We start from the raw sequence: 6000 nt of genomic DNA, 5'->3' as shown, positions 1-6000 counted from the left end.
AGCGAAGAACAAAACATGTGCCAAATGCGGGAAGTTAAATCATTTTGCAAGCCAATGTCGCAGCCGAAACTTGCAGAAAATCAAAACACCCGCTAAACCACGCCAAGACATACGACCGGTAAAGGCTGATGAGGAGAAAGATAGCAGCAGCGACAATAATTCGGAATACTGTTATGCGGTTTGTAACAACAACAAGCCTAAACGTCCTGAAACGTCAATATCGCTCAACGGACTATATGTCAGAATGACAATTGACACTGGCTCAAGCATAAATATAATCGACAAGAAGACTTTCCGGAAATTTCGAAATACTGAGCTTGAACCCACATCCGTGAAAGCATACCCGTTTAACTCAAAACGCCAGTCAAGATGGAAGGAAGTTTCGTGTTCTTGCGGAGTCAAAACACAAGTTCACAGTTGCTACTATATATGTGACATCAGACGATGGCGGCTGTTTACTCAGCTCGGAAACAGCGCAAGAACTTGGACTTGTAAGCATAAACTTGAACAAAATTAACACATCGCCAGAAAACTCAACACTTACAACAAAGGATACAAAGCTCCATCACATTTTGGACAAACATGCACCTGTCTTTGACGGACTTGGGAAGTTAAAAAATAAACAAATTAGACTAGCAATTGATGACTCCGTGCTCCCGGTTGCACAACCACAGCGACGAACACCGTTCCATCTACGCCTGAAAGTGGAAAGTGAAATACACAGATTAGAGAACGATGACATCATAGAGAAAATACCTGAAGGCATGCCCACTGACTGGGTCTCTCCGGTGGTGATTGTTCCCAAGCGTGATGATTGGACAACCCACATTCGATTGTGTGTTGATATGCGGATAGCAAATACGGCTATCAAACGAACCAGACATCCAATACCAACTGTGGAAGCTGTATCCATGGAACTCAATGGAGCACGTATATTTTCAAAGCTTGATCGTGCTCAAGCATACCACCAACTACAGCTATGTCCAGCATCTCGCAGCATCACAACATTCTCAACTCATTGCGGTCTCTATCGTTATAAGCGATTAAACTATGGAACTAATGCCGCAGCTGAATTGTTTCAACATAATCTGCAGGAAACATTGCTAGGAATTAAAGGGGTCAAGAACATTGCTGACGACATAATCGTATTTGGAAGTAATAGAGCAGACCATGACCGTGCACTGGATGAAGTTCTTACCCGATTACAAGATCCCAATCTCACACTTAATTGCCAAAAGTGCAAGTTCCTGAAGAAGAACCTTGAGTTTTTTGGGTTATCATTCTCAGAACATGGGGTCTGCCCGGACCCAAAAAAGGTAGAAGCTTTCGTTAAAACTACAATACCCACCACGGTCAGCGAAGTGAGAAGCTTACTAGGGATGGCAAATTACAGCTCTAAGTTTATCCAAAATTATGCTACCATTACAGAACCCCTTCGAAAACTAACACGTAAGTGCGCGCGCTTTGCATGGACGTGGGAACACCAAGCAGCTTATAACAAGTTAAAAAATGCACTAACCAACAGTCCAGTTATGAGTCATTTTGATACATCAAAAGAAACGTCGGTATTAGTGGATGCAAGCCCAGTTGGCTTATCAGCCATATTAACACAAAGAGATCCTAAAACAAACGCCGATAACGTGATCTGCTATGCTAGTCGGGCTCTTTCGTCAGTAGAACAACGATATTCGCAAACTGAAAAGGAGGCCCTTGCTATTGTGTGGGGTATCGAACACTTTCACATGTACCTATTTGGGGCATCGTTCACCCTGATCACTGATCACAAACCATTACAACTTATCTATAATAATCCTCGGTCCAGACCTCCCGCCAGGATTGAGCGATGGTTATTGAGACTTCAACAATACAATTTTCAAGTCATTTACAGACCAGGTGACACGAACCCTGCAGACTTCTTATCCAGACACCCACAATTACAGACTCCCAAACGCAACATCGCCGAAGAATACATCACGTTTGTCACGACAAATGCAGCTCAAAATGCCATATCAATTGAAGTCATCAAAGAACATACGACCAAAGACATAAGTCTTCAGGCGGTAAGAACAGCGGTCGAGTCGGGTGATTGGAGCAATCAGTCTGTGAAACCATTTCTTAGCATCAAAGATGAAATATCTGTGGACAACACGAATGGCATACTCCTACGAGGAACGCGGATTATCATTCCAACAACCCTAAAAACAAGCGTTGTGAAGCTGGCCCACGAAGGCCACCAAGGAATAGCCAAGACTAAAGCTTTGCTACGCCAATACGCCTGGTTCCCTAATATGGACAAGGCCGTCAAGGATGAAATTGAAGCTTGTCTACCATGTCAAGTAAAGCGATCAAAACAGCCCGTGCGGAACATCGCAATTGGACACAAGAACTTTCAAGATTCTTACTCAGCTATCGCACTACGCCTCATTGTTCAACCAATGTCCCACCAGCTCAACTACTATTTAACCGACCATTGAGAGGTATCCTACCAATGCTAAACCCCAAGGACAAAGTGCTAAATAGACATAAAGAGGCGCAGGCGAATGATTTTGAAGCGAAATCGAAAGGAAGAGAATTGGCAAACAAAAGAAGAAGAACTAAAGAATCAGATATCAGGGTGGGAGACAAAGTCCTCTTAAAACAAAGGAAGAAAGATAAATTCACAACAAAATTTGAGCAAACACCATACACAGTGATTTATCGCAGAGGAGCTAAAGTAGTCGCTGAGAACCATAACCATCAAATAACCAGAAACACATCGTTCTTTAAAAAGATAAGAGACAAGTCGAGAGAATCAACTGATGAAGATGAATACAACATCCACGAACAGCCGTACAGACACAACCAATGCGTACCAGAATGTGAAGAACCAGAACACATCATAGAACCAGAACCAGAAGAGCCAGCTCCAAGGAGATCAACCCGACAAAGAAAAATAACAGAACAATATGGGAACTCAATAAACCCTGACTTTGTTATCCGTTAAGTTGAGGAGGGATGTAGTGTTGTAGACACGCCCCTTAAAAGTGACAATGACATGTATATATATAGGAATGAGGTTGTGTTGTTAAGAAACAGATATCAGAGAGCACAATAGATAGATACTAAAGGAAGAAGATAAATTCTAAACATTACAGAGAGCAAAAGGGTTTAAAGTTTTTCTAAATAAGAAATAAGATAATAAAAGCAGTGCGTATAGTTTTGTCACAAGCATGACTCCGCAAATGCCTTGTCCAGCCGAACCTAATTTTTCTCACAAGTAAAAAATCCCTGCTCCATTTCTCTAACCAGACCACAACCAGCAAGTTGTAGAGCTCAGGCAACCAGCTTTAAACATTTGCTGTTCTTTAAAATACTGAATATTTCCGATTTATGTTATGTTATGTGTTGACATGTATTATTTAAGGCTGTAATAGTGCAAAGTCAAATAAATAGTAATTGTAAATAAACATTGAAAATTCTCATTGCAGATATATTTTCATTCAGAGAATTATAAAAAAAACAAACCATGAATTCAGCATAATAATTAGGCACGCTTACAAACCTATACTTTTTGAGAACATTTGTAATTTTGTGGACGAGAACAAACACGATAAAATGAAATTATGTCAACTACATGAATTGGAAGTATATCATCCCATAAGAATTGTGACATTTCGCTAAGCAATATTTAGACAAAATAATGGCTGTTTGTTTGAAAGTATATACAATAGCTTCTAAAAGGTAACACCAGCCATATCGAACTCAAAATTCAAAATCATTATAAATTCTGACATTCTGATTGGTGCTTTAAAGATCTCTGAGCAATCAGGAATGTGATTTGCGGGCATATTAAGCTAAGGACTTTTCAAATGCACTTAAAAGTGAGTGCCCAATTCAAAGACTTTACAAGAGCTTTTTAAGAGCTCTCAAGAAATTAAATGGCGGGACGCGAACCCTCCCTACATAAAAACCACAAACCTAGCAGAGCCGCAAACAAAGTAGAACTGGTGTAAGTAGAAGCTTTAAAAGCAATTACTAGTTTAGTTTTATATTTATACAAAGATTTCTAAAAACAGGTGATCATAAAATTGGTGTATACATCTACACTACTTTAGGGAAAGAGCGACTGATTGTCGGAGCTCGCGGGTAGAATGTCGCAGGTTCAAAAACGATATTTTGCATAAAAAAAGTTTGAATAAAGTTGAAAATAAATTCAAAGGAAATCCTTTCTTCCATACATGCACATGTTGAATGTTCTCTTGGAGCCAGCATCCGGCTATATAGCACGCTCGTTCACAGTTGTCAACATTTCAAAATGTCAATGGCGCTTTAAAATTTTATGATACAATTCTGTATTTGTTATCTAAATATATATGCATTGAATTTAAGGTAGTGTATTTTTGCCACCATGAATATAGTTCTACAGTAATCCAAACGACCAAGCGTTTGACATTTAACAATTACTCCATTGTGAAAATTCTCATGAATTCAAAAGTGAAAGACTTACGTCTGTATTCTAAAAGACAATCACTGAGTGGGGCTTCAAAATCACCTCGCATTTATTCGACGATTGCATTTTCTCTACAATAATTGCTTGATTTCATACATATTAGCAAAACGTTTGCTACAGCTGGAGAATGCTTTCGCAATTGGTTAGAGAGAGCCCAATTTTTACGTCGCACTGAGCGATTGTGGGCGAGCTCTTAGAATAAGGACATTAGTTCGTAGAATAAAAAGAAAGATAATCCATCCAGTTTGTGCAGTACTATATGTGGAGTCTGAAGGTTAGATATAATTAAGCACCCACTGCCAAAATTAAGATATTCGATTACTGTCGAAATATTTCAGGAGTATTCATGTCTCAGTGCAAAGTGCAATTAAATATTCATCTGTAAAACTTTTCAAATCTGCTTATTGCATGGCCCATGATCAACTGCATCACATGTGCCGAGCAATGACGGTGTATTGTTATATCAACTTCGTTTTCTGTCGCCCTCTCCAGTAACTATTCCTAATTTGCAGTCCAAAATTCTTCCGACGACTTATTGAATACTCTTAAGAAAGCAATTATAATTTAATAATGCGACACTGATTTCATTCATTATACAAATGCTGGGTAACGTCTTTGGACCAGAAAGCCTTTTTTTCTTTCTCGTCTAGCTTGCGTATCATTAATCAATACCTTCCGCGGAGTCACAACTTGCAATGTATTTATGACGTGCTTGCGTTTGGAGTGTTCAACAAATTTCCAGTTGCATTTATGAAACCATGCCTCTCAGCCGAACAATTTTCAACATAGATCCACGGACACATTTAAAAGTACGAAGTTTAAGTTATATTTCACGTTGCACATTTAATTGAATATAGCTGATTCATGTCTGACCCAGTTTTATTGCGTCTCTTTTATTCTCGTTTGTTAAAGAGAGTCCTAGCTACATAAAACAAACTTTCAGCGAAATCAGTGTCGGACTTTTTATACCTTTTATGACAACACTTTTAAGCCCAGCATCAATCCTAACGCCAGAAGGAAAGAAATAAGAATAGAGACAAAGAAGATAATCGCCATGCAATTTAAATTGATGAGATGGGGAGGAGAGGGATGGGGTTTTCAAGCATCGGCAAAAACGTCAGCTATGCAGGCACCAAGCACTTATCCCTTAAAGTTCTGCAGTATGTACCACGCTGTTTGGAAATTTATCCTCAGGTTACCTTAATTTATACTTCCCATCACTAGGTGGACACATATATATCCAAACTTTTAGACTGAGTAACTGCGCATATATGTGGAGGTTTTTACGTAGAGTGTTTTTTGCGTAGCTTTTTTTAAAAAGCCCATCAAAAGTAAAGATTTCATTAATAATATTTGGAAAGAACGAAACATTCCTTCTAAGTATCAGCGAGCACTTTTTCCACAACTTGGAAAAACATCCTTCTTCCTGTCAATTCTTCTTAGCTTCGCTTTGGCAGATAGCTAACATTGACCTCGGTCTGAATAATAACCTCATCCAATAATTGTTCATT

The 6000-nt window shown here is 39.0% G+C and overlaps 1 protein-coding gene across 1 annotated transcript in view; it reads right to left on the bottom strand.

Annotated features, from left to right (window-relative positions):
- Positions 1-498: 498 nt before the first annotated feature.
- LOC124450329 (centrosome and spindle pole-associated protein 1-like) overlaps positions 499-6000 on the bottom strand; it is a 32468-nt gene continuing 26966 nt past the window's right edge. Inside the window, exon 35 of the mRNA XM_047000975.1 lies at positions 499-698. The gene's annotated coding sequence lies outside the window, so the exon portion shown is untranslated. The remainder of the gene's footprint in view (positions 699-6000) is intronic.

This window comes from Xenia sp. Carnegie-2017, unplaced genomic scaffold, assembly GCF_021976095.1.
Source record: "Xenia sp. Carnegie-2017 unplaced genomic scaffold, XeniaSp_v1 HiC_scaffold_24, whole genome shotgun sequence".
Classification (NCBI taxonomy): Eukaryota; Metazoa; Cnidaria; class Anthozoa; order Malacalcyonacea; family Xeniidae; genus Xenia; species Xenia sp. Carnegie-2017.
Note: the sequence above shows the minus strand (reverse complement) of the source record. Positions and strands in the feature narration are given on the sequence as shown.